This window comes from Pongo pygmaeus, chromosome 1 (assembly GCF_028885625.2).
Source record: "Pongo pygmaeus isolate AG05252 chromosome 1, NHGRI_mPonPyg2-v2.0_pri, whole genome shotgun sequence".
NCBI classification, from domain to species: domain Eukaryota; kingdom Metazoa; phylum Chordata; class Mammalia; order Primates; family Hominidae; genus Pongo; species Pongo pygmaeus.
The window spans coordinates 120,473,322-120,484,425 of NC_072373.2; positions in this window are offsets into that span (position 1 = coordinate 120,473,322).

Sequence of the window (11,104 nt, forward strand, 5' to 3'; positions counted from 1 at the left end):
GGACCCTCCATCCCAATTTCCCCAGGCCGGCCTCGCCAGATGCCTGGTGCGAATTAGCGATCGGAAGCCACACAGCCGATGATAATCATGGTGGAAGTACCCTAAGTATGCCTAGAGGTTTCCAAAACATTTCAAAGGCTCTCAGAGGCCAAGTTCCCAGTTCATGCCAGTCATAAGAGACCTCATTGCTGTCCCCTCCCATAGGTCAGACAGAGTTAAAAGGGCCCTGAGAACACTACAAAGCCTCCAAAATCCCAGAGAAGCACCTACAATGAGCCACCGAACCCACTCCCTCCCTACCGTCCCCCCCACCCTACCAGCGAGGCTGTGGTCTGACCAGCATGCCCCTTGGGGTCGGGCTGTTGGAAGAATGACCCCAGCCTCATGTTGGACATCACTTGGGCTTTTCCAGGGAGGTAAATTAGAAGGGTCAGAGTGGGTGGAAGCCAGGTGGTATAAACACAGTATCACCAGATTCGGAGGCCAGCTGCGGTAGAGCCTAGCTTTAACACGGGCTTCCTGGATCCTAGACAAGGGGCTTGCACTGCCCCCTGAGGTCCTGTCTAGAGAGGCGGCCTCTCATCCCCTCCTGCCTCCCTGTCCATGTCCTGCGGCTACCCCCTCCTTCCGCCACAGCTTTGTGACCAGCGAGGAGGCCTACCTGGTACTCGGGCTCCTGACCCTCTCCAAGGCAGCTTCACTTGAGAGGGTGTGCAGGATTCCAGGGGTTCTCCAAGAGGACCAGACATGAAGCTGGACCACACGGAGAGCCAGGCAGGAGCCGTGCAGGCGACCCAGAAAAGGCTTCCCTACATCCTGGAGCAGCCAGGGGCCCAGTCAGGCAGTAGAGAGCTGGCCTGGGGGGGATGCCCTGGCCTGGGGGGACGCCTGGGCCTGGGTCCCAGCCTCCAACACCACAGCTATGTGACCTTGCTCAAATTCTGTGCCTCAATGTCCCTTTTTGTAAAATGAGGGGATTGAATAAGGTGAATGGTTCTCAAATGTTTATTTAGCAGTAGAATTCTTTTCTTCAAAAGAAATCTGAAGTGGAAGGCCAGAATATAGAACAGATGAGTAGTGCTGCTGGGTTGAAGTGAGGGGGTCAGGGCCTTGCCCCTCTCCACCACTCCCCCAACCAAGAAATCCCTGGGCTGCTCTGTGGAACTTGAGGGTCTGGAGGAACCCATCTGAAAAGCACTGGATCAGGTGCTCCCCTCTACCACTGCCCCCGGTCACAGTAGTGCCACTCTCACTGGGCCACAGCAGAGGATCCCCCAGCCCCAGGCCCAAGGAGTGTCCGTGTGACCACACAGTGAGGCCAAGGATGAGAAATCAGCTTTTCTCTTTTCCCCTGGGGAAACAGGAAAGGAGATGGGCGTTGGGTACAGCAAGAAAAGATTAGGGTTAGACTGTGCTTCCGGCAGGATGGAGAGAAGTAGGTAGGAGGAGGACCCATGGCTCAGGGAAATGCCCTCCCCTTTGACCAAACAGGAGCTTTCTTCCTCTGAGCAAGGCCAAGGGCAGCTCTGGAGATGGAGGCGTGGGTTACACAGCCTCCGCAGGGCTCTGCCTCTCCAGACTTCCTCAGACTCCGGAGTTTGGAAGGATCTAGGGGCTGCGTGGGCATTTTGTTCTTCACCTAATAGCCATGTGGCGCAGAGAATGCTTGGAAATTATACCATCTGTTAATTATCCTTTGAATTGGGGTGGGGTAATGAGACTCTCATTTCTGGTGAAGGCCCAAGCCAACCCGTGGAGAAGCTGCAGCTCTCCATTCATCTCTCTCCCTTTGTTGCTAAAATAAGCTTTCTGGGTGGGAGGAAAGAGTAGCCCTGGCTCTGGATCATGGAATGTGGTTCTGGAGCCTTGCACCTTGAGGCAGGGGTTGCCAGGGAAGGCATGAGCTCAGAAGCCCCCTCCAGGTGGGTGGCCTTTCCACTCAAGGGCAGATAGGTTGGGGGATCCAAGGAAACCTTCCCTTCATCCCCAAGCACGTTTGGCAAATAGTCCTTAATCCTCCCCAGTCCTCCCTCCAGGGGCACAGGACAGAGCTCTCTCCCCATCACTTCCTCAGATACTTCCAACTCCCAAAAGCAGGAGGGAAATTTCCAAGTTTCATATGCATCACTGAGAGTCTCAAATGAGGGAGGGGTTGCCCTGGCGGAGGCCTCCCTGATCCCCAGGGAAGGGCTGCCTGCTTCATGGAGCTTTCCAGTTATAAGGAACCTATGGACCTCCCTCCTATGTGTAAGGGACATTTAGGCCTCCCTTCTGCATAGCTTCTAGGTGCTATCAAGGGGCAGCAAGGGCTTGGGGTCTGTTAAAAGAGAATTTATTGCTCTTCTAGTCCAAACCTCGCACTTCACAGTGGAGGCTCTGGGAAGGAAGGAAACCTGCTTGGCTAGCCTTGCGGCTGTCCTTTAGCTCTGGTGGGATTTCCTTACTCAGGTTGCTTCCTGAGGGCCCCCTGGATAAGGCATAGCCCTGGCTTTCAACTCAACAGGGTTGTATGGGTGAAGTGCTCCAGAAGCAACTGAGACAGAAAAGGCTAAAAGAATTCAGAGGAGAGAGCAGCGAGGGTGGAGGAAATTCCAGAGGGCCTCTAGAGGAGACGGGACTTGGGCTGCATCTTCAAGAATCAGGAACAGCATTCCTGGAAGAGGAATTCATCAGTTAAGTCACTTAATCTACACATTAAGTGTCTTCTCCATGATTATACAGCTAGTCATGGAAGAGCTAGGATTTGGACCCAGGCAATCTGACCCCAGAGCCCACTCTCTTAAGCAGTACACTATGAATGAATGAAAGGAATGAATGAAATGCAAGCATCAGCTTGGCTGGAGCTGAGATTGGGGTGGCTCTGCCGTAGCCCAGCACACTGGAGGGGCAGACAGGGGCCACATTGGGAAGAAGGTGAGCTCTGCCTTGGGCAGATCCTTGTGGCCTGAAATTCTGGAACCAATGGCCTGCTGGGAAGGAGGGGTGGGGAGGGAAGCCGCTGATGGGATCGGTCATGGTGACCTTCTGTGGGTGGGCAGGGCAGTTTCTCTGGAAAGAGAAAGAGGCCCTGGCACCCGATCCCATTTCTGGGCTCTGTGCTGCTTTAGAAAGGGCACAGAAACCAGAAGGAGAGAACCTGGCCATGGGGGGCTCCTGGAGCTCCTGAATTATGGGGTGGGTGGCGTGAAGGGACCAGGAGCCAGCAGACTGGGGGATGGGGGCGGCCAGAAACCTGAACACTCTTCGGTCTACACTTGCCTGTCATGCCCCGCCCACTGTTCCCCACTTTCTTCAAGGCTGGAAGGTGCACTCCTTGTGGGGGCTCTGTTGTTTCTCAGTTCCCCACTTCAGGTCTGTCACAGAGGGGGATACTCAGTCAGGATTTTATGGATTCTTCATGTGGTCACTTCCCCTCCAAACCAGTCTCTGCTCGGCAGCGAAAGTAATTTTTTTTAAAACTAATAAACATTTTTTAGGTTTAAAAAATCTCCCCCAGTTTTTTATTCGGGAAAATTTCAAGCATTCAGAAAAATCAAAATAATGGTATAATGGTATAATGAATACCCAGATATTCTCCTGCTAGATTCAACAATTTTTATTTTATTTTTTTCAGACAGGGTCTCACTCTGTTGCCCAGGCTGGAGTGCGATGGTGTGATCATAGCTCACTGCAGCCTCGACTGCTTGAGAACAGCCCCAAGCGGTCCTCCCACCTCAGCCTCCTGAGTAGCTAGCTGGGACTACAGGCGCAGGCCACTCATGCCCAGCTTTTTTTTTTTTTTTTTTTTTTTTTTTTTTTTTTTTTTTTTTAGAGAGAGGGGGTCTTGCTGTGTTGCACAGGCTGATCTCAAATCCTGGTCTCAAGTGGGATTACATATGTGAGCCACTGTGCCTGGTGTCTGGATTCAATAACTGTTGACACTCTGCTTTATGTCTCTCAATTTTTGAAGAATGAGAGGAAAATGAGGTGCCTGAGCCCTGGGCCCCTCCACAGGCAGCTCCTGAGAGTCAGGGAATGCAGTATTTTTTTTTTTTTTAATTTTTTTTGAGACGGAGTCTTGCTCTGTTGCCCAGGCTGGAGTGCAGTGGCACGATCAGCTCACCACAACCTCTGCCTCTCAGGTTCAAGTGATTCTCCTGCCTCAGCCTCCCAAGTAGCTGGGATTACAGGCGTGCACCACCATGCCCAGCTATTTTTTATATTTTTAGTAGAGATGGGGTTTCACTATGTTGGCCAGGCTGGCCTCGAACTCTTGACCTTGTGATCCGCCCACCTCAGCATCCCAAAGTGCTGGGATTACAGGTGTGAGCCACTGCGCCCGGCCAGGAATGCAGTTTTGTGGTTAAAGTGAATGAGTTTAGATCTGCCCTTAGAGTAGCCTAGAGACCCAGCTGGACTACCAGATGGTGGCTCCAGGTATAAAGAGACATCTGGTCAGCCCTCTCTGCCAGCCATCCAGTCATCAATCCATCCATCCATCCATCCATCCATATCCATCCATCCTTCCTCATTTCAGGTATTCATTTTTTGGCCAATATTTCCTCCCCTTCTTCCCTTTCTTGCACACCCACAGGACTGCTGCTTCGACCAGGAACATGAAGGGGAATTCCTGGTATCATCTAATATCCAGTCCAATCTAAATTCCTTACTGTCTCCCAAAGGTCTTAGACAGCTGCTGCTTTCAAGTTTGTGGATTACATTTGGTCATATGTCACTCTTTTTTTTTTTTTTTTTAATTTCTCTCTCTCTTTCCTTTTTTGGTGACATCGACTGAAGAGTCCAGTTTTCTTGTTGAAGCGCCACATTCTGGATTTATCTGATTAAAGGATACCTAATGGTATCCTTCACAGGGTACTATTGCACGGCCTTAGATCTGAGCACGTCATTCCCCTTCTGAAAACCCTGCCCTGGGCCTCTGTTGTACCTTGAATAAAATCCAGCGTCCTTATATTTATCCACAAAGTCCAGTGTGGAGTGGCCCAGCCTCTTCTCACTCCTCCCCTTTCACTCTGTTCTGGACATGCTGGCTTCCTTCCAGCTGTTGAACGTGGCAGTCTTAAATGCTCTCACTTTCCTGGCACATATGACAACTTGTAATTAGAGTATTTACTTGGCTAACATCTGTCTTACCCACTGGCAGTGAGCTCCAGGACCAGCGAGAACACATATGTCTTGAATGTCTATCACCTAGCACCTAGCACAGGCCTGACACACACGGTAGGCACGTGGAAAATATTGGTCAAAAAATGAATACATGGGCCAGGCACGGTGGGTCATGCCTGTAATCCCAGCAACTTGGGAGGCCAAGGCAGGTGGATCACTTGAGGTCAGGAGTTTGAGACCAGCCTGGCCAAACTCTGTCTCTACAAAAAATACAAAAAGTAGCTGGGTGTGGTGGCATGCGCCTGTAATCCCAGCTACTTGGGAGGCTGAGATGCGAGAATCATTTGAACCCAGGAGGCGGAGGTTGCAGTGAACTGAGATCATGCCACTGCACTCCAGCCTGGGTGACAGAGCAAGACTGTCTTTAAAAAAATAAATAAATAAATAAATAAAAGATAAAATAAACACATGAATGGAGGATGGATGGATGGATGGAAGAGAGGGGTGACCACATGTCCCTTTATGCCTGGAGCCACCATCTGGTAGGCCAGTTGGGTCTCTAGGCTGTTCTAAGGGCAGCCCTGAATTCATTCACTTTAACCACAAAACTGCATTCTCCATGCCGGCTGCAGCCAGGGGTAGAGGTTTTGATGTCCCAGCCCTGTGAGATAGACCTTCTTTGGGGCTTGTTAAAAGATGATATTGGATGCTTTATCCTAGTGATAGGTTCCACCTACAGTGCCAGTGTTCTTTGTCAAGGGTGGCTTAATAGGCCCAGCATTCGATAAAAATGTAAAGCCATCTAAGATCCAGCTGAAAATACTGCCTCTGACCACAGGGTGGGAAGAGATGGAACCTGGGGCTGAGCTTCGAGCGGCAAATCCCTAAGCACCCTCTGAATAACGTGGCTGTTCAGGCTGTCAGAGCAGGCCAAGGAGGGAGGCCCTGTCTGGCCAGAGCCATGCTCCAGCCACGGGGGTAGGTGGCTAAGTGTGAGAGGTACACAGATGAGCTATGTTCCCAAGGGACAGCCAGTCCCTTGGACAGAGACAAAAACTGTCACAGAGCAATAGTCACTAATATTTTTGTGTGGGGGTGGAGGAGTTAGGGAGGGCTTTTTAAAGAAGGTAGCATTTGGCCGGGCACGGTGGCTCGTGCCTATAATCCCAGCACTTTGGGAGGCCTAGATGGGCAGATCGCCTGAGGTCGGGAGTTTGAGACCAGCCTGACCAACATGGAGAAACCCCATCTCTGCTAAAAATATAAAATTAGCCAGGTGTGATGGCGCATGCCTGTAATCTCAGCTACTTGGGAAGCTGAGGCAGGAGAATCACTTGAACCCAGGAGGTGGAGGCTGCGGTGAGCCGAGATCGCACCATTGCACTCCATCTCAAAAAAAAAGAAAGTGGCATATGAGCTATCTTGAAGAGGAAGGAAGAATTCCACTAATAGGCAGGAGGAAAAGGCATCCAGGCAGGGGGAACAGCGTGAGCAAGCGTGGAGAGGTGCAACACACGGTCAGTGCCAGGACACAAGAGGAAACAAGGGGGCGGTGGGAATAAGGAGCAGAGAGCTGCTAATCTGAACTGGGGGCACATTTTGATGAGCTGGGGCTCCAGCTGAGAAGTCTGGATCTTATAAGTTGAGGGGAACCATCTGAAGTGTTTTGGCAGGGGAGGAATGATCATGGCTGTGCCATCTGGCAGGTTAATCTGGCACAGTGAGGAGGCTGCGCCGGAAGAAGGGACTGAGGTCCAGCAGACTAGCAAGGAGGCCGCTGTAATAGTCCAGGAGGAGGAGGGCCTGTGCTGGGGCCAGGGAGCAGGCTGTCAAGGGGGCAGACCTGAGTGATGAAGACTCAATGGCGCTGCGAAACAGACTGGCCCCTGGGGATGAAGAGAAGGGAGTTGTCCAGGGTGAGTCTCAGGTGTGTGTTGGGGTGCCTGAATACTAAGAGGAGATGCCCAATGTGTATGCTGGGGGTGGGTGGAGATGCTCAGATGAGAGAGAATGGATTTGAGAGCCCTGCATGTGGAGGTCACAGAGCAGCAGGGAAAGCGGAGGTGGAGGCCAGCATTAGGGTCAGGTGCCATCTCCTGACCCTGCCCACGTCTCCAGCCTCCAGTCAGTATCGCCCTTACTTCGTGCTCCAGCCATTCAGGCCTTCTTCCTGTCCCCTCGTGCAGTTCCCTCTGGAACAGTTCACCTTCCCTCTGAGGGGAATGGGGTGAAGGAGGGCCGGGAATGTTAATGAGGTAGCAGAGCCTGCAAGTGTCCACTGGTCATTCATCTTTGAGGGAGAGGAGCCAGATGGGATCGCAATTTGACAGGAGCGGCAGGACTGCAGGATGGCTGTTTTCAGATGGGGAATATGTAAGCAGGTCGGGACTGAGGGGAAGTGGGGCGGGAGGTTCAGCAGACAGCCAGCTCAAGAACAAGGACTCAGGGGACGCAGGATGGTGGCGAGATCCAGGGCACAAGTAGACAAGACCTGGTTTCGAAGAAGGAGTAAAAAAAAAAAAGGTTTTCTCTGAGACAAGATGGAAGGAGGCAAGGATGAAGCCTATTCCAAATGGGAGCTTAATTCTTCAATTTCTTCAGGTTTAAAAACCACTTGTCCCAGAAGGTCACATCGTCTTATCAGCAATTTACACCCCAATGAAAATAAACTCCCAGACCATTTTACAGCAGGTTTGTGTAGGGGGAAGGGAACCAAGTCCCATGGAGGGACAGGGACCAATCTCCAAAATGCAGGGCTTGTGAACCAGCCAGTCAGAACAGCAGAAGAGGATCCGCCCCTCAGTAACAAGAGGTTCTCTCGGAGGTGGCTGGGACACCCTACCTCTGCCGGAAGGTCCCAGAGAGGTAAAGACCTGGAGTTCAGGGCTTCTTTCGTGGCAGGTGGATGGGGAGCTGCACATTGCTGGGTTTCTGCAACATGAACCTGCCTGCAGCACCCCCATGAGGAGGGCTTTTTTTTTTTTTAATTTTTATTTTTTTGAGACCGAGTCTCGCTCTATTACCCAGGCTGGAGTGCAGTGGCGCAGTCTCCGCTCACTGCAACCTACGCCTCCCAGGTTCAAGCGATTCTCCTGCCTCAGCCTCTTGAGTAGCTGGGATTACAGGTGCGCGCCACCACGCTCACCTAATTTTTGGTATTTTTAGTAGAATCGGAATGTCATGTTAACCAGGCTGGTCTCGAACTCCTGACCTCAGGCGATCCGCCCGCCTAGGCCTCCCAAAGTGCTGGGATTACAGGTTGGCCCCGCCGGGGAGGGCTCTTAAAAGGGCAATGTCAGAGGCCGCGGCATCAGCCCCACCAGGACCTGGCCAAGTCCAGGCTGCAAGGATGCACTCCCCTTTTGTACCTGGGAAGAGCTGCTGGGGAACCCCATGTTGGGAGGTAACTGGGGGAGCGGCACAGGCCCTTCAACCCGGCACAGGCACAGGCTCCGACACGCAGCACGTTTGTCTGGGGCGCATCCCAGCTCTGCCTGTCAGACTCATCCTGGGATTGCAGCCAGGGCCACCCCCGCCGCGTACCCCCCGGGGAAGGATGGGGACTCGGGGAGAGGAGGCATTCTCAGGACCTGGGGTAAACCGGAAAAGCTTCAGGGAAGGAAAAGCAGGACAGGCGGCTAGGAGAATGTTGGTTCCCAGGAGTGAGGTTTCAGTGTTTGGCTAATGAGCTGCCCTGCCCAGGCCTGGACTGTGAGCGCAGGCAGGTCCCTCGATCTTACATTGGGTCCCCAGTTACCAGCCTCTTTAGAGTTTCTAGAAGTCTGGCTTATGGTTGTCTCTCTTGGTGGAGAGGCCAGACTGCTGGTCCCAGTGTTTCCTCACTCCCTGCCTAAAGCATCCAGACCTGCATCTTGGGCCCTGAATACCTGGGTGTGGGAACCCAGGGTTGGTGAGGGACCCAGGGCTCTGACTCACTCCACTAGGCCTCTGGAGGGTGTTTGCTGAGGTAACCTGGGTAGCTGAGGTTGGAGATGGGGCAGGTCAAGGTGCCAGGGATGAGGGCATCAGGCGTGGGATGCGGAGGCAACTACCAGGGTGGAGTCAAGGCTATTGGGCCTGTTCTCAACTGCTCGGCTTCCAGGTGGGACGGCCCCTCCTAAATGAAGCTTGCATCAGCCCCATCCCACTGCCTCAGGGAGGGAGAGTGTCTGGTTTTCCCTCTCTGAAGGAAGGTGAACCACACCTTTCCCAACAGTTATTTGTGAGCAGGAACTGTGTTACCTTCTTTCTGTAAACCCTGCTCCTAATGGTGCCTGGCACAAGATAAGCACTCGGTGACCGTGTGTGCCCTCCTGCTGTTGTGCTCTTGGGTATGACCTGTGGGGAGGGACCTCAGCCACAGTCATCCTTGCCTTCACTACCATTGACTTCCTCTCCTCTGGCTTCTGGAAGCATGGGGTCCCTTATAGTTACTTTCTACTAACAGGCCAGTTTGTCCATACAGCCATCTTCCTAGCCAGGCTCCTACACGAGTCCCCACACGGGCAGGAGGGTCTCTCTGCACAAAGCAGCTGGGAGTCCAGGCAGCCAGCTCCAGCAGGTTAAGTCAGCTGGGTGCTCAGGGACTCAGAGCCCCAGCTTCTGCCCTCCCACAGAGCTCTCAGGGCCATGGAAAAAGCAGAGCCTCCTACTGGTAGGAAGCTCACAGGCACCAGGAGCCTAAGCAGGTAGGCGTGGGGAGTGGTGCAGGCAGCTGCGGGGAATTCTAAGACAGAGCTAAGGCAGAGCAGGGGCATTCAGGGCCCTGTGAGAGTTCCCAGTGGGCTTCTGGAATGGTATAGGGGCGGGGCAAAACTAGCCTCCTGCGCAATGTGTACGCTGCCTTTCTTCAAACCAAATAGTTGAGGCCACAGGAATGTGAGTTTCTGGTCCTTCTGAATTACAAATGGGAGCAGCTTGCTCTTTGTCCCCTTGTCCCGGCTTTGTTATCCCAGAGCTGGGGCAATGGGCTATAGCCCAGGCGGGCTGCTTGGGTCTGCCTGTGGGCCCCCAGCTGGCATGGCCAGGCAAGACAAGAGAGCCACTGTCACCCCTTCACGCACCTACCTCAGTTTTGACAGGTTTTCCAGTAGCAAGATTAATAGGATCAATCCCAAGCCCCCAGTGGAAAATGGAGCACATGGCCCCTTTCCTTGGTACCACACTCCAGCAGGCCCAAGTCGCTGCTCAGGGACTAAGGAAGCTGAGGTGAGATAAAGGCTCCTAAGTGACAGCCCAGTTCACATTCCAGCTCTCAACCTCCCAAAGAAGCATAAAGCACTGCCGAGGAGTCAGGACTTCCGACCTCCACCAGGCCACGTTGTCTCATCTCCCTTACCGTCCTTGTATTTCTGTCTTCCAAAGGATGGAACAGGCATAATCATATAATCATGTCCCCACCCTACCTTCTGGGACCATCACAAAGATAAAAGAGATCATCTATAGGGAGTATTTTAACCTCCTAGGAGAGAGGCACTAAACTAACAGAAGCTGTTATTAAAGTAAAGGGTTTGTAGATTGCAGATGAAAGGCAGTAGGTAAATAAACAGCCTGAACATCACCCTTCCCTGAGAAAGGAACTGGCTATTAGGGCAACAGTGGGAGCTCCACAAAGGGACTACAACATTTTCTCCTCTCCTCTGCCCTGCTGGCTATCCCAATCCTTTGGAGGTGCAGCAGCAAGTTGGTACGTAGTTGGTCTCCCCATGTGGGGATGGCTGTAACGAGAGAAACTGCTGTTAATAAGTCCCCAACCCATGCTAGGCATAGAAGTTAGGGGCTCTTCTGGATTAAATACAGCCTCTCCCTTTCCACGGAGTCCTTTATAGGGAACAGAAGTGCTAAGAGGCTTTTAAAACAGTTCTGGTCTCTAAGCTAGTCCTACCTCAATGATTTCAAGCAGGAACATATTTGTAAAGGAGGATCCTGGCCCTTGCCCTGCAAGCTTGTGTGATTCCGGCTCCATTTTCCACCTTCCCCTTGAGCTTTTTCTAAGTGTACC